This window comes from Lagenorhynchus albirostris, chromosome 15, assembly GCF_949774975.1.
Source record: "Lagenorhynchus albirostris chromosome 15, mLagAlb1.1, whole genome shotgun sequence".
Taxonomy (NCBI): Eukaryota; Metazoa; Chordata; class Mammalia; order Artiodactyla; family Delphinidae; genus Lagenorhynchus; species Lagenorhynchus albirostris.
The window spans coordinates 53,657,616-53,680,434 of NC_083109.1; positions in this window are offsets into that span (position 1 = coordinate 53,657,616).

Genomic DNA, 22,819 nt, shown 5'->3' on the forward strand with positions numbered 1-22,819 from the left:
GGAACCTAGCCACCATGTCATGAGGAAGCCCAAGCAGCCCACTGAGAGGACCACATGGAGAGGAACTGAGGCCCAAAGCTCACAGCTTTCACTGAGCTCCCAGCCAACAGCAAGCACCTATTTGCCGTCTTGAAAGTAAATGGTTCCATTAACCAGGGTGAGGCTGCATGGAACGGAGGTGAGCTGCCCGGCTAAGCCCTACCAAGACTGCAGATTTGTGAGCAGAATAAATGGTTGTTGTTGTTTTAAGCCACTGAGTTTTGGGGTCGTTTGTTGTGCAGTGATAGACAACTGATACAGGCCCTAAAGGAAAAGTGGGGGTGACCTCACTGAGAGAAAGGGGAATGTATGCTTGGTGGGTGGTAACATCAGATGTCCATCACAATGCTGCCACTTGGCTGCTGGCTTGGCTATTTACTCCAGACCTCATGTGCATTCTGTTATATCAGTTTGCTCACAAACACTAACTCCTGGATTGAAAGAACTTAATGAGGGACTTCCTCGGTGGTCCAGTGGTAAAGAATCCGCCTTGCAATGCAGGGGATGTGGATTTGATCCCTGGTCAGGGAACTAAGATCCCACATGCTGTGGGGTAACGAAGCCTGCGTGCCACAACTACTGAGCTTGCACACCTCAATGAGGGAGCCCGGGTGCCACAAACTACAGAGCCCACGTGCCCTGGAGCCTGCATGCTACGACTAGAGAGAGAAAAAAAACCCTGCACGCCACAACTAGAGAGAAGCCCATGTGCCACAAGGAAGAGCCCATGCTGCAAGGAAAGATCCCGCACGCCTCAACAAAGACCCCGTGTGCCACAACTAAGACCCGATGCAGCCAACAAATAAATAAATAAATAAATAAACTAACTTAATGAAAGTCCTTGTGGTTTAAAAGGAAAGAGACAAGAGCATTCAAAAGGAAGTACTGTTTTACCCAGTGGGTGATAAACTAAAATAGAACCTTGTTGGTCTAAGAGGTAATGTTGACTGAAACTAATAAACAGGGGTGTGGTGGGCACTGGAGTTGGACTGCCCAATGGCCTTTATACCTCATCAGGCCAGTTAATCCAGGGGCCAGTAAACTCTTTCCGTAAAGGGCCAGATAGTAACGATTTTAGGCTTTGTAGGTTATGTGGTCTGTTGCAACTATTCAACTGTGCCACTGTAGAGAGAAAGTAGTCATGGGCAATATATGAATGAATGGGCATAGCTGTGTTCCAATAAAACTTCATTTACAAAACCAAATGGTGGGCCAGGTTTGACCTGCAGATTGTAGTTTGCTGACCCCCTGAGTTAGCCTAATTAGTGTATGTCATTACCCTGGTGCCTATTTTTTATTTTCTTCATTATAGTCAGGCTATAGTTTATTACAGCAAAGGGATACAAAGCAGGATCAATAAAGGAAAAAGGTACATCAAGCAGAAGCTGGAGGATACCAGGTATAAGCTTCCAAGAGTCCTCTCCCAGGGGAGTCACACAGAACATACTAAAGCCCCCAGCAATGAACTGCAGAAACACATGCAAAATGTTTTCTGCCAGGGAAGTTTGCTTGCGCCTGAAAGTCCAGGGTTTTTATTGGGGTAACTGCAGTGCTGATTGCAGTTACTGAAACTTCAGACTCCCCAGAAGGAAAGCAGGTGCTCACCATAAATCCCTTTTTTTTTTTTTTTTTTTTTTTTTTTGCGGTACGCGGGCCTCTCACTGTTGTGGCCTCTCCTGTTGCGGAGCACAGGCTCCGGACGCACAGGCTCAGTGGCCATGGCTCACGGGCCCAGCTGCTCCGTGGCATGTGGGATCTTCCCTGACCAGGGCACGAACCCATGTCCCCTGCATCGGCAGGCGGACTCTCAACCACTGCACCACCAGGGAAGCCCTATAAATCATATTTTTTGCACAAACTATCCACACAAGCTGGTATAGTGTGGTTCAAGACCTCAAGCATGCACAGTGCCCTAATCAGTTAGTAGCATAGGGAACATTCTAAGACCTCAGTTCCTAGGAGCCAGCCAAAAGCTAGTCATACAAGTAGGCCCCTCTGAGAATGTACAAGATTTGAGTAACTCAAGGCTGCTGGGTTAATTCTTTACTTCACAGATAGGTATCAAATTATCGTGAATTTAATGTACTATATATACATATATGATAAAGCAGTACATTATAAAATATATACATCAAATTATTAAATTATAATTAAATGTAAATAAATATATAATAAATGTTATATGACATATATATATGATAAGCAGTACATTAAATGCAAGGTATTATTATTATTAAAAATGAGTAATGAGGGCTAGAGCTGTCCTAGGGTGTGACTGAGCAGAGTAATAATGGACATTTGCAAGGGAACTCCTCAGAGCAGTGAATGGGAGGCTGTGAAAAAATCTCACTGAAGAGTTTTTCTCTCTGATAGAGATAATTTTGTCACTAGAACCATTTTGTCCCTCTCCAGTTTGACACCGTATATTCTTATCATTAGCTACATATTTCTTGTTGTCTGGTCAATGTGTCCTCAAGTTGACCTAGTTTTGCTGAAGGGAACTTGCATTTCCTGAGTGACAGAGAGAGTTTCCCTGCATCGTCCTGGACATGAAAGTAGAGCATGAAGCCCCAAATACCATCCCACCCATCCTGTGACCAGGAGGGGAACCAGCCTCAGGATGGAGTGCAGATTGAGGTTGGCAGAGGAGAGAAATGGAAAGAGCCAAGGTCTTGATGGAATTATCCAGATGCATAAGGCACCTGGGCCCTGCCCTCTCTCTGGCCTGCCACTTGTATGAGAAAATACATTTCTCTACTGGGTGAGCCAGCTTGAGTCCAGATTTTTTGTTACTTGACTCCAAGAGCATCCTAACCAATAGAGACTTCAAGTAGATTTGGATGAATCTGTGCATCACCAGTCATTGAGTGAACCCGAGTGGTTTGAGGACTTGGCCTTAAACTTCTGAGAACAATGTCATGAGGGGAAGCCACACATCCTTCAAACCACACAAAACCAGGACCAATTACCAGGGTGGAAATTCCTGTTAGGTGGAAAATGTGCTCAGAACAGGAGAGTGTGAATTTGGGACCCCTGAATGTTGTCATGGAGCCACCGTCTGGTCTTCTGACTAAATGTGAAAGTAATTTATAATTGTTATGGATCTATTGATTTAGGGTGAGATATTTTCTCAAAGAAAATCAAAACAAAGGGTTTCAACCAACTGCTTTAGGTTGAGGGCAGGGGGTAGGGCAGAGGCACCTGGGGTGAGGGGTGGGTGGTACTCACAGCTGAGCCACTGTCGCCAACCCTGATCCCATTCATCTCCCTCAGGTTTTTTCTACATGGATTTCCATGGATTTTCTATGTGGTTTAGGAGAATAGCGTATTTTTAAAAACTTTTCTATTTTTTTGGTGGTAAAATAGATGTAACATAAAATTTACCATTTTAACCAATTTTAAGTGTACAGTTGAGTGGCATTAAGTACATTCACGTTGTTGTATAGCCCCCACCACCAACCATCTCCAGAACTTTTTCATTTTCCCAAACTGAAACTCCTTACCCATTAAACACTCATTCCCACTCTCCCCTCCCCCCGCCACCATTCTACTTTTTGTCTCTACACTGCTCTAAGAACCTCATATAAGTGTATTCATGCAACATTTGTCCTCTTGTGTCTGACTTATGTCACTGCACAATGTCCTCAAGTTTCATCCATGTTGTAGCATGTGTCAATTCTATTTTCTTTTTAAGACTGAATAATATTCCATGTGTGCATATACTACATTTTGTTTATTTTTTATTTTTACCTTTTTTTTTTTTTTTTTGAGGTATGCGGGCCTCTCACTGTTGTGGCCCCTCCCGTTGCGGAGCACAGGCTCCGAACGTGCAGGCTCAGCGGCCATGGCTCACGGGCCCAGCCGCTCCGCGGCATGTGGGATCTTCCCGGACTGGGGCACGAACCCGTGTCCCCTGCATCGGCAGGCGGACTCTCAACCACTGAGCCACCAGGGAAGCCCTATTTTTACCTTTTTATTGTATTGATTTATTTTTTGGAGGATGGCACGTTTTTAGAAAGTGTTATCCTAAATGCTGAAGTCCGAAAGAGAGAGACAAAACAAGACATTGGAACTAGTGGAGAAAAAAGAGCCAGTTCATACTCCCAGGCTCTGCTCAGTGTCAGCACTTTTGGCTGTTTAGCTTCTCTTTATCTGTTACCAGGATGGCTCCTTGGAGCTGTGCTCTGATCTCCACTGTGTCTCCCTGTGCTGAGATCCCATCACAAGGCAGAGTGGGTAAGAGTGTAGGTTGTCATTTTCTAGCTGTGGGATCTTAGGGTTCTGAGCCTCAGTTTCTTCATCTTTAAAATGTCCATAATGACTGTGGTGTGTGTGTGTGTGTGTGCGCGCGCGCCTGTGTATTTAGAGGCACAAATGAAGTCATGATCTCTACAACATTCTGCAACTTTTTCTTCATAAACCTTTTATCTTAGAGATCTTTCCATGTCAATGCATAAAACTTTGCTCCATTTTTAGTAGCAACATACATCCTGCTTTAGGCTACACCATAAATTCATTTAGCCAATCTTCCATGCATGGACATGTAGATTGTTTCTGGCTGTTTGCTTTCTCAAATGATGCTGCAGTGAATTTCCTTTTACGCCACCTTGGTTCACTCATGTGAGCGTATCTCTAAAATCAATCCCTAGAAGTGAGATTTCTGGGGCAGAGAGTATGAGCATTTAACATTTCGAAAGATATTGCCAAATTAGACAGTTTAATTTGCAAGTGTGTCTTATTAGTAGAAAATCTGTTAGATTAAGTCCAGCCTGTAAATGTTATATTTGAGTAGTTCATTTATTAAATTGATTTGTGTTCTGCCTCTTCCCCAAAAGGGCTCAAGGAAGCTTATAGCAAGAGGCAAATCAAATAAAGGCTGAAAATAATAAACATACAGAGAAAAGCCAGTACGGTAACGGTGACAGCTAACACTTATTTTCAGCACTTGCTGTGTGCCAGACACTGTTCCAAGTGCTTTGCATGTATGAATTCATCTACACCTCGCAGTCTCACTAGGAAGGGACTATTAACACCCTCGTTTCATAGATGGGGAAGCTGAGGCACAGAGGGGCTAGATTACTTGTTTAGTGTCACAGGGTTAGTAAATGGTAGAGCTGGGATTTGAACCCTAGCAGTTTCACAGTATGCCCTCTTAGCCATTATGAGTCTCTACCTCCCCAAATCAGGAGTTAGAGAGAGGAGGGAGGAAGCTGGACAAACAAGGGCTATCGTTGTTGCTGCGATTCACTGATTTATTCAATCATCAGTTTATTTACTCACTCATTCAACAAATATGTGGTCCGTACCTCTACTTGATTTTGAAGATCAATCCGCTTTGTGGGCGTGCTCCCCTGTTCGACGTGTTCATTTGAGATTGAGGACCCTCTGAGCCCTGGGTCCTCAGTCCCTGTATCGTGGCCTCTGCCCACCTCTTGTACCATCAGGCAGAGCCCTGGGCCTGATCTTTGCAGCTGATCAGGATCCCCTGGGAGGGGCAGGTGGGGCAAGATTGTGGCAGCCCTGTAAACCTATTCCCTGGGCCTGGAACTGAGCTATGACTTCCTTTTTGCTGAAGGTGTGGTGGTCTCAGGTCCCAGAGGGAGAGGGGCAGCCCCAGGTTTCTGCTTCCTGCCCTCTGGTGGGAAATGTGCTGGCCACACAGCTTTTGCCTTGCTTGGACACCTGATTGGACAGGCTTGGATAAATCGAGGTTTTCAGCCTTAGTTTTCCATTTGTAAAATAGTAAAAATCAGTGCCATTTCTCTTTGTCTCTCTAAAGCCTGTGTGAGGTGAACATAAAACAAACAAACAAAATTTCCATTCACTTGACAAGTATTTCTTTAGTATCCAGGTGTGCCGGGTCCTGAACTCGGCCGTGGGGCTCTTATGAGAAACAGGATGACCAAGCTCTGTGCTCTTGGAGCACACAGGCAGGTGGGGGGACAGACATACATCAAACAGTCACAACACAAGTAGCAGCAAACATTGATAGAGTAGTTACCTCTTGCCAGGCGCATTTCTAAACACCTTACAGATGTCAGCTCAGTTAATCTTTACAGCCACTCCAAGAAGGGTGCACTTTTATAACCCCTACTTTACAGGTGAGGAAACTGAGGCTGAGAGTGATCAAGTCACTTTCTCCAAGTCAGCATCTAATAAGAGGAGAAGTGAGGAATCTTTCTCAGGTCCCTGGCTCCCAAACCTGCATCCTTAGACAAGATGGTGTTTTGCTTCTATGCTATAAAGTGATATGGGGAAAAAGAGTAGGATGGTCCATGAGAGAATATCATTTGTACCAGTGTGTTTTGGGAACACCCCTAGGATGAGGTGGCATTGGGGAAAAGAGATGAAGGAAGAGAAAGGGCCAGCCTTGCAGGGCTGGGTGTGTGTGGGAATTGGAGAGAGGCAGAGGGACTGCACATGCAAAGGTCCTGAGGTAGGCAAGACCTTGGGGGCATTTGCAGAATAGAAAGAAAGCCCTCGTCACTGGGATCGTTGAACTAGAGGTGCCTTTGAGATTTGATGCAGTGCCTGGCCTGTTGGCAGGACTCAGTGGAGGTTAGCTCTTGCTGTGTCCTTTATGAGAGAAATCAGAAGGACCAGGAAAACAGGAGATTTCGGGAAGGCTTGCTTCCTCAAGCCTCTGACTGAGCACAGCAGGTATCATATATCAAGGTATTAGCATCAGGAGCAGATAAACCCCATTTAGTTACCTCTGACCTCCTTTTCCAGGTGTGAGTCCTGCAGGGGACCCCCTTGCTAGGGAATCCTGGGAGGGTTTTGGGTCCCCACTTTTTGAGGAATCCTCCTTTGTCAAATTTAATGTGTGTGCTTCCTTTTTTCCCATTAGCCCTGGAATGGGAAGAAGAAAGCTCCAACAGGCTTTCAAAGCTGAGCAAATAAAGCTTTTTTACAATTGTTTCCATTGTAGAGAGAGCATTAGACTGATTTATTCAAATCAATTCTGGGTAAAAGCCATAAAAGAGAGCTTAAGAATGAGTTCTGTTTCCCCAGGAAACCTAGCTGATGGATTAGCACCTGAAGCGGGGTGGGTATGTGACTGGCTTCAGAGGGGACTGGGAGGCAGCTGGCACTCCAGGCAGACTCAGCAAACATTTTTCTGGGGGACTGAAGTCAGATGTAGCCCCCACTGGTGGCCGGATGCCCTGCTCCTTAATCCTTAATCTCCTCGGTGGGGAGAGAGTGTCCAGTGCTGCTGGTTTTTTTTTTTTCCTGCTCTTGAAAAGAAGGAGGCCTTGTCATGAAGCATCTTTTGGGAACATAAGCACTACTGTAGCTGGAAGGATCAGATAACCTGGTTGGAGCCCCTCCTTTTTGATAGCTGGAGGGAGGCTAAGACCCAGAGGACTGAGCAAACTATCAGAATAGCCAGAATTCAAATTCAAGCCTCCCAGTTCTCTTGCCCAGTGTTGTTTGCATCACAGCATTAATGTCCTGGCTTAAAAAAAATTACACCCTGACAGTAAGGTCTATCATTTATCCAACTAAAAACAATTATGCTTTGATTTGTCACTTTTCTTTTCTTTGGTATCCCACACACATGGAGAAGAACTCATCAGCACTGTCTTTATAAAAATTCTTTGTTGAGATTGGAAGACAGGGGAAAAGATAATCTCCAAGCTTGTGAAACCCTAATTCACTGAACTTTTCTGTGTAGGACTAGTTTCTGCCCTTTAAACCAGATTGCTCTTGCCTTTTTTATGCTCATGCTTATGTCTGTCTGTCACTTACTAGCTGTGTGACTCTGATCAAGTTACTCAACCTCTCCGAGCCTTAGTGTTCTCATCTGTATAATGGGAATAGTGCCTACCTCATAGAGTTGTCATGATTGGATGGCATGATTCATATAAAGCAGTTATCAGTGCCTAGCTGTGTCAATTGCTAAAAAATGTTAGCTATTTTAAGATTATTTGCCCAGGGTAATGAACCTCTCCCCAGGTAGTGAACATCTGTTTTTGTTTTTTTTTTCTGTTCTCGGATTGATCTGGACTGCATCCCATCCTATTACTAAGGCTGTTCATGGACACTTCCCTCTCTCCCTAATCCTCCCTGCCTACCCCACAGCATATATGTACATACAGAGCCAATTACACACACACTTGGTTATACATAACACACACTGTCCTTTCTTAGGTGCAGGTAGGAGAGGGTAGCAAGTGTGGGCAGTGAGGAAGAACCTGAGTGCTCACTTCTTAGCCCATTTATTCCTCAATATTTTCCCTGCTCTGGACTGGGATGAAAATGTCATGTTTGGACTGAGTGCATCCTAGGACTGGTAAATGCAGTGTGGTTCTCAGTATTTACCCTTTTGACCCCTAGTCCCTTCTACAGGGGCTCAGTGCCCAAATGATTCAGACGTCAGAGCCAAGTCATGGTATCTCTAGGTGGTGCTTGTGCCTGGGAAACTGTGTTTTCTTGGCCAGCTGGATTGTGTCTCTGTATGTCATAGCAACTTCTCTCCTTGGGCAAAACTTTGACATCACCGCAACAGCATTACGTAGAGGGGAAGAGCAGTAGAGCGTAGGAGGAAGGATGAGAGGGGGAGGGAGGGGGTAGAGAGAAGGAGAGCAAGAGGGAGTGAGAGGGATGGATGGGGACAGAGAGTGAGTCAGAACTTTAGTCATCCACTGCCCTGAAGGAAAGGGGGAAATTTGCTCTGGCCATGGTGCTGAAGTACAGGTCCAACTTCGAGGGATTGGAAAGCAGGGAGCCAGCCAGCAAGAAAAGGGGTATGTGACTAGGGTTATCAGGGTTTCTGTACTGATAAAGCCAAGGAGGAAGAGAGATAATAGTTAGGGGAGAGAGAGAGAGAGAGAGAGAGAGATATTAATCCTACCTAGGTGTAGATGAGGGGTAAGATGCCACAGGTCCACGGTAGGGAGATAACACATATCTTTTTTGCAAGTGTTCACTCCCTCAGGATCATTAAATTTTGTCTGTGTATGTATGAATATGTGTGCTTGTGCGTGCATGTGTGTAAGAACAGTGGTAATTATTAATGTATGAATTCTACTCAGCATTGGAAGCATTGCTTGGAAACTGATTTTACTCATGCTCATAAAATAGTACAGTGGCATAGCTGGGATGCAAACACAGGTAGCCTTACCCACTGGGACTCTTGCTGAGTGTTGTCAGCAATGTGGGAGGAAAGATGAAAGCCACTTCTGATATGTCTTAGGAGACTCTTTTCTCAGCCCAAGGGGTGGGGAATTTCCTCCTCTATCTGGTTAATCAAGGGTGTCTTCCAACCTACATGGTTGGTATTTGGTCTTCTCAGGTATAATCTTCTGGAAGTGACCAGGGGTTTGCCGTCTACCTTCTGTGCCTCACGTGGACCTTCCAGGGACCTCACTGCCTTCCATCAAGCCAGGGCTTTCCGTGCAGGAAGGTAAGATGTTGGGCAGGTGACTGCATTGTGGCTAAGAGCTCAGGCTCACAAGACAAACATACTTGGCTTCAAACCTTATTTCCATCACTCACTGTGGTCTTGGGTGAGCTTCCTTCACCTCTTGTTTTTTTACTGGCATGGATGTGCAGGCTTCTGGGTGTCAAGTGGTGTTTGAACTAAGGATGAGACTGGCTAATGTTAAACCTGGAATGATTACAGAACACATTGTGGTCTTCGCTGGTTCTAAACAGTCAAGTCAGCCTAATCTTACAGTGATCACCAGAAAGTTCTGGGAGGTGGTGTCACTGAAAGGTTAAGAGCATGGGCTCAAGGCAGATAATGGAGATGCACGTTTCAGCTCTCTCCTTCAGCTTCCTCGTCTATGAAATGGTGATAGTAATAGTAATAACAATAATAATAATCACCTCAATGGGCTGTAGTGAGGATTTAATTAGTTAACATACATAAAGTGTTTAGAACAGTGCCTGAGACATAGTAAGGTCTCAGGAACATCAGCAATTATTATCTTGCTGATATTATCACCATAGCTCTTATCAACTGGATGGCATGTGGAAGTAATTTGTACTCTCTGTCCTCAGTCTCCTTATCTAAAAAATGGGGCTGTTGTTAATAAGTACTTCATAGAGTTAATGTGAAAAAGAAATGAGATGGTTCACATTAGTGCCTCGTGTAGTGGAGGCATCCAGACAATGACATTTCCCCTTTTCTCCCTTCCTTGGTCATATTTAAGATCAAGGTATATTAAATATTGAAGTGAATGCAGAGTTTGGTTGTTCTTGCCTTGGGGGTCATGGAACCCTTTGTGATTTTGAATTCAGAATCTTTCTCTGGGAAAAAGGGAAACACACACATATAATCTCAGTGGGTTCAATAGTTCATGAGCTATTATGGGTTTTTATCCCATGGCCCATAGAAACTCATTTTAATCTCCCCTTCACACAATGCATTACATAGAATTTTCTGGAAAAAAAAGTGACACACAGAAATGAGCCCTTGAACATCAAGATGGTGATGGTGAGATGCTGAGAGTCCTAGGGCCACAGAGGGCTTGGCTTTGGTTCTGTCCAGAAGCTCTGAGCTCAGGGCCTCTGCCTGCCCCAGGACTCACTGTGCTCACTCTCACTGCTGTCCCATGACCCTGTCTGGGCTGCTCATGGCTCAAGATGAGGGTGCTGGGGATGGGGCTGCTTCCCTCCTCTCCCAGGGCTGTCTCTTGCAAGCACAGGCCGTGTGGGTGCTGCCTTTGACGCTCTCTTCTCTAAACTCTGCAATTTATGGTACAGTCGTTCCAGAGAAAAGGCAGGAATTCGTCTTTGTTCTAAGTGTTGTATGTGTATTAAAAGGCTCTTGCAGCAATCAGCACCTCATGGCAGAAAACAATGGGACACAGTGCATACCCAGTTAGTAAGAACAAAAGGAGGGGAGATTTGGATAATCAAGACAAATATCCATGTGCCCAGGACGCCTGTAGGAAGGGCTGGCAGGAATGTTTTATATAAATGCTGATGTCTGGTGTTTGCATTCTCATCCTGGCAGATGCCTGTTCACCAGTTTGGTTCAGAGCTGAGGAGGGAAAAATTTGGGTGCTGGGGGCTTAGACGAGACCCTCAGAAACGCTGTGTGTGAACTGCTCAAGTAGATAAAGAGTTGGATTGTGATGATCCTTGGGAGGAGGGGAAGAAAAACACGGGATTCCAGTCACATCCCAGAATTAAAGGTGAGATGTGACAAAGGCAAAAAGTGACATTTTTGAACCTGGAATCTGGTGACTTGTTGGACTGTCATTTGCACCTTGATAATATAAAACATTTAACAAAAAAATTAAAGTTAAGAATAAACCACCAGCAAGATTATGCCCTCATAGTTGGGCTGATGGAAAGCTCATTGATGTCCCTGGTAGGAACTATGAGTCCTTGTGTAATTATAGGTGCAGGACACACAGGTACATGTGCATTCCAAATGAAGTAGAAGCTGAGAGACTCTGAGCAAAGATGCACCGTGACCTGGGGTACAGTGTGGAGGAGAAAATTACCTAACCCCAGTGACTGCTGATGGAAGTTAGATGGGATTTATGGGATTCTCAGGAATGATGCAGAACAGCACAAATCCTGACTTTTGAGTACATTGGGGGTCCTGGCTGACATTGGGGGTCATGGCTAGCATTTGGGGGTCCATTGGGGGTCCATACAGGCAATGGACATGCTGTGGGTGATGTGTAGTTGGCACCAGGAGATACATGGCTTGTGGGTCAGTTGCCTGAAGAAGTTATGGGTTTGCAGGGGTCAATACCCCTGTTGGGATTTCTCACTGGAGAGGAAACAGCAATTCCTTGGGATCAGGGGTCTGTCCTTATGGGAGGATCAGTGCCCAGACAACCTGGATGGATGGGAGCTTGGGGAGAGTGTTTGTATCACCTTGATGGAGCCCTGTCCCTCAGCTAACAACCTAAGGCAGGTGTTAGTGGGAAGAGGGTGGTCCCAACCCACTGGATTCCTCCCTACATCTCCCCGATAGCTAGATATTTGCAAGAAGGATTTCAGCAGGGAAGCAATGGGGTTTATGTTCCTCATGCTCCAATTTATGACCAGCTTAAGATGTCAGACGCACAGCTTCTCGTGGCTGACCTGGCTCCAGTGTGGGATGCTGCTGTCCCCCCGGCCCTTGCTCTGACTTCCTGACTTTGGCTGTCAGTCTCATCCTTATTCAGTCTCCCTCCTTCTCTCCACCACTGCATCTGGAAGCCTCAGGGCCTGCCAACTTCAGGGCCAGACTTACCTTCCTTGTAAGAAAAGCATATGAGTTAACGATTTTATTAAATACACTTAAAAAAAATTTTCTCCCCTCTACTTATTTATTTTCTTTTCTTGGCCATGCTGTGCAGCTTGTGGGATCTTAGTTCCCTGACCAGGGATTGAACCCTGGCCCCAGCAGTGAAAGCGCCGAGACGTAACCACTGGACCGCCAGGGAATTCCCAATAAATACACTTTCTTTTTGAGCCCTTATTATATGTTAGGCTAAGAGCTTTATATGCAGAATTATGTTCACTTCTTACAATAATCCACAAGGTACTATTACACTCATTTTACAGGTGAGAAAACTGAAGCTCCTAAAGGTCCGTTTTCCTGCCTGAGGTTGTGTGGTTAAGAGTAAAACCAGAACCCCACTGAGCTCTGCCCCCACAACCCCAGCTGAACTAATCTGCTCTCTAAGCCCCACCGTGGACGGGTGAGAATTCAGGTACCTTTGGGACCTGCCAAAGGATGGGGTTCGGCTTTGCAGCAGATGTTGTTGGTGCCCTTACCCCCATCGCTTGCCCTCACCACTTCTGCACATGCTGACTTGCTTTGCCTGAGGCACTCTATGGCCACCAATACCCACTTTGCCAGAATCATACGGGAATTAGGACCCTCCAGGGAGTAGCTGTCAGTCAAGACTGAGTGAATACCCAGCTCCCGCACCCCTAGTTGGGTTAACTCTGAGGTGCACCATCTACACTTTCTCCCAGTTGGATAAGCTCTAGGTCCACAGTGGTAACTTGGCTGCCAACAAACCCCTTATAAGCTGCCTTCCCTGCTCCGTCCCATGTCCTCAATTTATCATGAGTTTCCTGGAATCACCTCCAAAATAAACTACTTTTATTTAAATCCTTGTGTTGGAATCTGCTTTTCCAGGCTCTCTTTGGGATCAGGTGCATCTTTTTTGTGGGTGTGTGGGTTAGGATGGCAATCCAAAGACCCCACCAATGCAGAGGGTGTATATCTTCTTTCAAACAGTCCATAAGCTCTTTCACAGTTTCCATCACTGTCGCTTGTTGTTTTATTACTTGTTTATTCTATATCTGAGAGGCCTCCCAAACAATTTACAGGCCTTTTCCCAGGTGAGAGTAAAAGGGATTACCTTTGTTCTGGGCATTCCCCCACCTTGACCATCAGATCTAGTCAAACTGCCGTGAAGGTGAGGAATGGTCCTGGGGGATCTAGCCCCGCTGGCTTAGTTAACTCATGTCCTTTCTTTTGATGTCAGGCCCTATGACTTTTTGATTGTCTCTAATTTTCCTGCCTAGTTTCAAGAAAATAGGGTTGACACCATGACCTTGGGCTGGGCTTGGGGCATGGGGACCGAAACCCTGAATTATACTTTCTTCCTAGAGATGTCAGACTGTTTTGTGGTTAAGAGCACAGCCTGGACATCCTGGGTTTGAATCCCAGCTCTGCCACTGTGTTAATAACCACTGGATGGGTTTGGGGACCCACTGGGCCCACTGTGAGATGGTGGAGCTAAAACTCCACTGATGATCTGACCCACCTAAGCCCTACTCTGACTGGTGGACCCCAATGATGTTTTGGGTCTCCTGGAATTAGTGTCAGTTCAGAGCCTGTGTTCAGTGATCCTGGAAATGTCTGATTTTCCCCCTTTTTCCCAATGCAGTCACTCTGATAAAAGGCATAGGTCCCTTTGGGGAAAGGTGGGAGAAAGATTAAGAGCATACGTTTTCGGCTGTGAATCAAGGTCCTTCCTCAAGGGGACCCAGCCTTCCTGGGTCTGTAAACTGGTCAAGTCTGGGAATTGATTGAGGGGTCCTGACCATCTGTTTTTTTTTTTTTTTTTTTTTTTTACATCTTTATCAGCGTATAATTGCTTTACAATGGTGAGTTAGTTTCTGCTGTATAACAAAGTGAATCAGCTGTACATATATCCCCATATCCTCTCCCTCTTGCGCCTCCCTCCCATCCTCCCTATCCCACCCCTCTAGATGGTCACAAAGCACGGAGCTAACTTCCCTGTGCTATGTGGCTGCTTCCCACTAACTATCTGTTTTACATTTGGTAATGTATATATATGTCCATGCCACTCTCTCACTTCATCCCAGCTTACCCTTCCCCCAACCCCGTGTCCTCAAGTCCATTCTCTACATCTGCGCCTTTATTCCTGTACTGCCGGTAAGTTCTTCAGATCCATTTTTTTTCTAGATTCCATATATATGTGTTAGCATACGGTATTTGTTTTTCTCTTTCTGACTTACTTCACTCTGTATGACCGACTCTAGGTCCATCCACCCCATTACAAATAACTATATTTCATTTTATGGCTGAGTAATATTCCATTGTATATATGTGCCACATCATCATTTTCCATTCATCTGTTGATGGACACTTAGGTTGCTTCCATGTACTGGCTATTGTAAATAGTGCTGCAATGACCATTGTGGTACATGTCTCTTTTTGAATTATGGTTTTCTCAGGGTATATGCCAGTAGTGGGATTGCTGGGTCATATGGTAGTTCTATTTTTAGTTTTTTAAGGAACCTCCATACTGTTCTCTATAGTGGCTTTATCAGTTTACATTCCCACCAACAGTTCAAGAGGGTTCCCTTTTCTCCACACCCTCTCCAGCATTTATTGTTTGTAGATTTTTTGATGATGGCCATTCTGACCGGTGTGAGGTGATACCTCAATGTGGTTTTGATTTGCATTTCTCTAATGATTAGTGATGTTGAGCAACTTTTAATGTGTTTGCTGGCAATCTGTATGTCTACTTAGGAGAAATGTCTATTTAGGTCTTCTGCCCATTTTTGGATTGCGTTGTTTGTTCTTTTGATATTGAGCTGCATGAACTACTTGTAAATTTTGGAGATTAATCCTTTGTCAGTTGCTTCATTTGCAAATATTTTCTCCCATTCTGGGGGTTGTCTTTTGGTCTTGTTTATGGTTTCCTTCGCTGTGCAAAAGCTTTTAAGCTTCATTAGGTCCCATTTGTTTATTTTTGTTTTTATTTCCATTTCTCTAGGAGGTGGGTCAAAAAGGATCTTGCTGTGATTTATGTCATAGACTGTTCTGCCTATGTTTTCAAATCTAAGAGTTTGATAGTGTCTGGCCTTACATTTATGGCTTTAATCCATTTGACTTTATTTTGTGTATGGTGTTAGGGAGTGTTCTAATCTCATTCTTTTACACGTAACTGTCCAGTTTTCCCAGCACCACTTATTGAAGAGGCTGTCTTTTCTCCATTGTATATTCTTGCCTCCTTTATCAAATATAAGGTGACTGTATGTGCGTGGGCTTATCTCTGGGCTTTCTATCCTGTTCCATTGATCTATATTTCTGTTTTTGTGCCAGTACCATACTGTCTTGATTACTGTAGCTTTGTAGTATAGTCTGAAGTCAGGGAGCCTGATTCCTCCAGCTCCATTTTCGTTCTCAAGATTGCTTTGGCTATATGGGGTCTTTTGTGTTTCCATACAAATTGTGAAATCTTTTGTTCTAGTTCTGTGAAAAGTGCCATTGGTAGTTTGATAGGGATTGCATTGAATCTGTAGATTGCTTTGGGTAGTATAGTCATTTACACAATGTTGATTCTTCCAATCCAAGAACATGGTATATCTATCTGTTTGTATCATCTTTAATTTCTTTCATCAGTGTCTTACAGTTTTCTGCTTACAGGTCTTTCTCTCCTTAAGTAGGTTTATTCCTAGGTATTTTATTCTTTTTGTTGCAATGGAAAATGGGAGTGTTTTCTTAATTTCTCTTTCAGATTTTTTATCATTAGTGTATAGGAATGCAAGATATTTCTGTGCATTAATTTTGTATCCTGCTACTTTACCAAATTCATTGATTAGCACTAGTAGTTTTCTGGTAGTGTCTTTAGGATTCTCTATGTATAGTAACATGTTATCTGCAAACAGTGACAGCTTTACTTCTTCTTTTCTGACTTGGATTGCTTTTATTTTTTTTTCTTCTCTGACTGCTGTGTCTAAAACTTCCAAAACTATGTTGAATAATAGTGGTGAGAGTGGACAACCTTGTTCCTGATCTTAGAGGAAATGGTTTCAGTTTTTCACCATTGAGAACGATACTGGCTGTGGGTTTGTCATATATGGCCTTTATTATGTTGAGGTAAGTTTCCTCTATGCATGCTTTCTGGAGGGTTTTTATCCTAAATGGATGATGAATTTTGTCGAAAGTTTTTTTTCTGCATCTATTGAGATGATCATATGGTTTTTCTCCTTCAATTTGTTAATATGGTTTATCACATTGAATGATTTGCATACTTTGGAGAATCCTTGCATTCTTGGGATAAACCCCACTTGATCATGGTGTATGATCCTTTTAATGTGCTGTTGCATTCTGTTTGCTAGTATTTTGTTGAGGATTTTTGCACCTATGTTCATCAGTGATATTGGCCTGTAGTTTTCTCTTTTTATGACATCTTTTTCTCGTTTTGGTATCAGGGTTGGTGGCCTCGTAGAATGCGTTTGGGAGTGTTTCTCCCTCTGCTATATTTTGGAAGAGTTTGAGAAGGATAAGTGTTACCTCATCTCTAAATGTTTGATAGAATTTGCCTGTGAAGCCATCTGGTCCTGGGCTTTTGTTTGCTGGAAGATTTTTAATCAGAGTTTCAATTTCAGTGCTTGTGATTGGTCTGTTTATATTTTCTATTTCTTCTTGGTTCAGTCTCAGAAGTTTGTGCTTTTCTAAGAATTTGTCCATTTCTTCCAGATTGTCCATTTTATTGGCATATAGTTGCTTGTAGTATTCTCTCATGATCCTTTGTATTTCTGCAAGTTCAGCTGTTACTTCTCCTTTTTCATTTCTAATTCTATTGATTTGAGTCTTCTCCCTATTTTTCTTGATGAGTCTGACTAATGGTTTATCAATTTTGTTTATCTTTTCAAAGAACCACCTTTTAGTTTTATTGATCTTTGCTATCATTTCCTTCATTTCTTTTTCATTTATTTCTGATCTGATCTTTATGATTTCTTTCCTTCTGCTACCTTTGGAGTTTTTTTGTTCTTCTTTCTCTAAATGCTTTAGGTGTAGCATTAAGTTGTTTATTTGAGATGTTTCCTGTTTCTTGAGGTAGGATTGTATTGCTATAAACTTCCCTCTTAGAAGTGCTTTAGCTGCATCCCATCGGTTTTGGGTCATCGTGTTTTCATTGTCATTTCTTTCTAGGTAATTTTTGCTTTCCTCTTTGATTTCTTTAGAGAGCTCTTGGTTATTTAGTAGTGTATTGTTTAGCCTCCATGTGTTTGTACTTTTTACAGATTTTTTCCCTGTAATTGATATCTAGTCTCATAGCATTGTGGTTGGAAAAGATACTTGATACAATATCAGTTTTCTTAAATTTACCAAGGCTTGATTTGTGACCCAAGATATGATCTATCCTGGAGAATGTTCCATGAGCACTTGAGAAGAAAGTGTATTCTGTTGTTTTGGGATGGTTGTCCTATAAATATCAATTAAGTCCATCTTGTTTAATGTATCATTTAAAGCTTGTGTTTCGTTATTTGTATTCATTTTTGGCGATATGTCCATAGGTGAAAGTGGGGTGTTAAAGTCCCCTACTATGATTGTGTTACTGTCAATTTCCCCTTTTATGGCCGTTAGCATTTGCCTTATGTATTGAGTTGCTTCTATGTTGGGTGCATAAATATTTACAATTGTTATATCTTCTTCTTGGATTGATCCTTTGATCATTATGTAGTGTTCTTCTTTGTCTCTTGTCATAGTCTTTATTTTAAAGTCTATTTTGTCTGATATGAGAGTTGTTATTCCAGCTTTCTTTTGATTTCCATTTGCCTGGAATATCTTTTTCCATCCCCTCACTTTCAATCTGTATGTGTCCCTAGGTCTGAAGTGGGTCTCCTGTAGACAGCATATATATATGGGTCTTGTTCTTGTATCCATTCAGCCAGTCTATGTCTTTTGATTGGAGCATTTAATCCATTTACATTTAAGGTAGTTATTGGTATGTATGTTCCTATTCCCATTTTCTTAATTGTTTTCGGTTTGTTATTGTAGGTCTTTTCCTTCTCTTGTGTTTTCTGCCTAGAGAAGCTCCTTTAGCATTTGTTGTAAAGCTGGTTTGGTGGTGCTGAATTCTCTTAGCTTGTGCTTGTCTGTAAAGGTTTTAATTTCTCCGTCGAATCTGAATGAGATCCTTACTGGGTAGAGCAATCTTGGTTGTAGGTTTTTCCCTTTCATCACTTTAAATATGTCCTGCCACTCCCTTCTGGCTTGCAGAATTTCTGCTGAAAGATCAGCTGTTAACCTTATGGGGATTCCCTTGTATATTATTTGTTTTTTTTCCCTTGCTGCTTTTAATATTTTTTCTTTGTATTTAACTTTTGATAGTTTGATTAATATGTGTCTTGGTGTGTTTCTCCTTGGATTATCCTGTTGATTTATTTATGGGACTCTCTGCACTTCCTGGATTTGATTGACTATTTCCTTTCCCATGTTAGGGAAGTTTTCAACTATAATCTCTTCAAATATTTTCTCAGACCCTTTCTTTTTCTCTTCTTCTTCTGGGACCCCTATAATTCGAATGGTGATGTGTTTAATGTTGTCCCAGAGGTCTCTGAGACTGTCCTCAATTCTTTTCATTCTTTTTCCTTTATTCTGCTCTGCAGTAGTTATTTCCACTATTTTATCTTCCAGGTCACTTTTCCGTTCTTCTGCCTCAGTTTTTCTGCTATTGATTCCTTCTAGAGAATTTTTAATTTCATTTATTGTGTTGTTCATCATTGTTTATTTACTCTTTAGTTCTTCTAGGTGCTTGTTAAACATTTCTTGTATTTTCTCCATTCTATTTCCAAGATTTTGGATCATCTTTACTATCATTACTCTGAATTATTTTTCAGGTAGACTGTCTATTTCCTCTTCATTTGTTTGGTCTGGTGGGTTTTTACCTTGCTCCTTCATCTGCTATGTGTTTCTCTGTCTTCTCATTTTGCTTAACTTACGGTGTTTGGGGTCTCCTCCTAGGTTTCAGGTTCCTGTTTTTTTTTGGTGTCTGCCCCCAATGGATAACGTTGGTTCAGTGGGTTGTGTAGGCTTCCTGGTGGAGGGGACTGGTGCCTGTGTTCTGGTGGATGAGGCTGGATCTTGTCTTTCTGGTGGGCAGATCCACGTCTGGTGGTGTGCTTTGGGGTCTCTGTGAATTTAGTATGATTTTAGGCAGCCTCTCTGCTAATGGGTGAGGTTGTGTTCCTGACTTGCTAGTTGTTTGGCATAGGGTGTCCAGCACTGGAGCTTGCTGGTCATTGAGTGGAACTGGGTCTCAGCCTTGGATGGAGATCTCTGGGAGAGCTCTCGCTAATTGATATTACATAGGGCCAGGAGGTCTCTGGTGGTCCAATGTCCTGAACTTGGCTCTCCCACCTCAGAGGCTCAGGCCTGACACCCAGCCGGAGCACCAAGACCCTGTCAGCCGTACGGCTCATCTGGTGGTGCCTGGCAACGTGCTCCCGGTGTTGAAAGTGGTGCCATCTGTGAAGTTGCTCGCAGGCCTGCGTGAGATGCCTGCCATTGTTTCCGCCAAGAGCCCCTGACCATCTGTTTTTATAATTCAAGTTAGAGTTTTTTTCACTTGACCTAGAACTCTTTTGCTTCTACAGATCAAGTAAGAATTGAATATGCTTGCCATCTATTTCATTTCTAGGAACACTGTGCTCAACTGGCCACTGCTACAGTTCTGTGTGAGTCAGACTTTGCTGACTTCTGCTTTGACTCTGCCCGTGACCTTGGTGGTTGAGAGCCACCACTTGACCTCTGCCACCCTGGGATCCAGTGTCCCCCCCCCCCGCCCCGCTGCATTTAGGTTTCCCAATTCAGTGGCAGCAGTTCTCGCCATAGGGTGGCTTGGGCACATTGCTTGCCTTCCTTACACCGCTGTCTCCTCCTCTGTATAGTGGGGATAATAACAGGGTTTTATTTGTGCTGGAACAGAGGGAAGAGATGGAGAAGAGAGGAAGGGGCTGAAGCAAGAAGGGGAACATGTAGGATGCAGAGAACCCTGGGCAGGATCAGATCCATTTACTCATCCAACAAATGTTTCTTGAGCACCTACTGTGTGCCACCCACCATGATAGCTTTTAAGGATAAAATCACAAACAAGGCAGAGGCAGCGAGTGCCTGCTGGGGCTTAGTGGCAGAAAAAATTTATCGAGCAATTGCAGCATGGTCTCAGCTCTTGGTTGGGGAAGCTCAGGACATATAGGAGCCTGGCACTCAATGAGGCTGCCCTGGACACTGGGTATAACCCTTAAATGTCCAGAATATACCTCCTGGCTCAACTCATTACACAGCCGAGGAGGGAGCCCCATCTTGGTGCTAAGGGCATGTGCAGGGCACACTCAGAGTTATCAACCCATCACTCCAAAGTAGTTCTCAATGTCTCCTCCCTTTGTCCATTTGCACTGCTGCTGTGCTGAGTCCCTGCAGTGGTCCTCTATCTGGTCCTGCCCTGCATGCCTGGTCCCCGGCAACCTCTCCACCCACCACACCACTCTCCACTCACCTACCCTGCTGCAGCCACACAGGCTTCTTGCTGCCTCCCTCTCAGCCTCTGGGCTTTTGCGTGTGCTGTTCCCTCTGCCTGAACACACTTCACCTGGCTGAGAACTACTCATCTTGTACACCTCCATTCAGTGTTCACTTCCTCTGCCATTCTCCCAGCCCCAGACCTTCTGAGGCTCTTCTGTTTTAGGTTCCTGCATCCCCAGCACATTCCTCTGCAGCCCTTTGCCCCGTTGGCAATGTCAATCCCCCAGGCACTGGGCTCTACTGGGCAGAGACAATGCCTGCCATGGTCACCATTGTAACCCCCTCCCGCATTGCCATGCCTGGTTCATAGCAATGCTCAATAAACATCCTTGATAGCTAAGCACAGCTTCGAAAGATGGTGCCTTTGTATTAAGCACATCATTCTCCAGGCCGAATTCTCCTTGTGTTTTGAGCAGCTTCTGTTTTCCAGCCACATTCAAACCATTCAAGATGCAGAACAGTACTGAGGGACCAGGGTGTCCATCCTCGCAGGACGTTGGAGAAGTGGACGTCTGCTTGTCCCTACTCCCCTCCCTTCGTTGGTCAGGGAGACCGTCTGTGTGCGAGCTGCGGGCCAGGATTTGCCTGAGCGAGCCTCTTCCACGCGTGCCCGCGGTGCACGCGAGCAGCCAGCAGGTGGCGGCAGAGAGACAGGAGTGGTCAACAGAAGAGCCCAGCTCAGAGCCGAGCCGCGGGAACCTACCGAGCCCGCGCTCAGAAGCCAGATCTCCCACCGACAGGCCGCTGGCTTCGGAAGGCTGCTGGGTCCTTCCTCTCTCCCAAGTGCAGGCAGAGCCCCCCTGGAGCTATGGCCAGCCCTTCCGGCAGCCCCGAGGACACGGGCAAGCTCAGAGGCAGGGATGGCCGGCAGAGGCGGGAGGAGGAGGATGCCCCTCCGGAGGAGAAGAGGTTGAGGCTGGGGCTGGAAGGAGGAAGCGTAGCAAAGGAGGAAGGAGAAGACGCGCCACGACTGGGCAGGGAAGAGACCGGCATCCAGACAGGTGTTGAAGACAGAGGTGTAAGTGAGCGGGGGGGGGGGCGCAGGAGGGACGGGGCTGGGGGGTGGGCAGGGATGCTCCCCGTCGGCGGTCAGGTCTAAGTTGATAATTGGGCAGCAACTCCTGTGGGTGGGCGGGCGCGGTATGACAGCTTGTGGGGACCTCCTGAGAAACTAGATGCTCCGTCGTTCGTGGCAACTCCCTTCTTGTTTATGTAGGATCGACTTGCTGATTCTCCAACGACGTCGTTGCTGGCTGGGAGACCCGTGGGCTCTGTGGTTGTCCAAAAAGGGAGGGGGAGCGCTGTGTCCTGGGGGCGTCCAGAAGGGAAAGGAGGCGGGGGTTTACTCTGAGCAGCACACCCCATCCTGGGCAGAGCTGTTTTAGGCGTCTCTCTGGGACTTTGCTGGTTGCCTTCCATCTGGTAAGGGGCTTGGGTGGGAAGTACCGGGCACAGGCTCTGCAAACCCTCCCCTGTCAGCGTGTGTGCCAGCGGCAGCTCACCAAGCCCCTCACCTGCCCCTCGTCTTCCTGTCACTGCTCCCAGGCTGGCTGGGCAGGGAGAGTTGAGCGAGAAGGCAGGTGGCTTCCAACCCTGAAGTCACTCTTCTCTCCTCAACCCTCCAGAGAAGGACAGTGAAGCAAAGTTCTGTGCATCCCCTTGGGTGCCGCCTAGCTCTGGTCCCCGCTAGCCGAGGGTACGTGTGCGGGTGATTTGTAGCATATGTGCGTGGATATGTGAGTCACCAGGTGTGTGTGGGATGGAGCTCCATGGGCAGCTTGACCTCCCCGGCCACTGCTTCCTGCTTCCTCTTCCGAATCTTCCGGTTGTGACCTGGCTGACCTTACATTTGGGGGTCACAAGTTTCTGGAGAACAGATGAGGACTGTCTGGACAGCTGTCCCCATGGTGAGGGCTGCCACCTTGAGAGTTTTAAATTGACAATGGGTTTGACCTTTTTGTTTCTTCCAAACGTTTTTATTCTTGACCATTTGCTTGGCTGAGCTCGTCTTAAAAATTTGAT